The sequence below is a fragment of the Solanum tuberosum genome, unplaced genomic scaffold (assembly GCF_000226075.1).
Source record: "Solanum tuberosum cultivar DM 1-3 516 R44 unplaced genomic scaffold, SolTub_3.0 scf00012, whole genome shotgun sequence".
NCBI classification, from domain to species: Eukaryota; Viridiplantae; Streptophyta; class Magnoliopsida; order Solanales; family Solanaceae; genus Solanum; species Solanum tuberosum.
The window spans coordinates 2,559,094-2,559,556 of record NW_006238937.1 but is presented as its reverse complement, the minus strand read 5'-3'; positions in this window follow the sequence as shown (position 1 = coordinate 2,559,556).

Here is a 463-nt window from a genome sequence, read left to right as displayed (position 1 = left end):
GACAATTATAGAAAGATAAAAAAAAAAAAAAAAACATACAGAAACTCACGCACCCAAATTTCAAAACATACACCAAACACACTTTTCTTCCAGCAATACTAACAAAAAAAAAATCGTTCAGCGACAAAAGAAAAGTTGAGTTCGAGGTTTTTATTCGTGTTTTCTAATTTGTGGTTTCAGTTGTGGTCTTTTCTTTGTGAATTAATTTTCACAAGAGGTAACACTTAATCCTTTTTATATAGTTTAATGTCATAATTATACAAGCATTGGTTGCAATATATTGAAATTGTTAAATTTTATATGTGTTTAAACCATTAATATTCGTTGATGTTATAATATGAAGAATGTTCAAATCTTTCATATCAACTTTATGTTTAGATATTTTATATCATTAGACTTGGTGCAAAATAGTTATAACAAACCTTATTTTATTTCAGGTTTAAACAACCCATGATTTATTTCA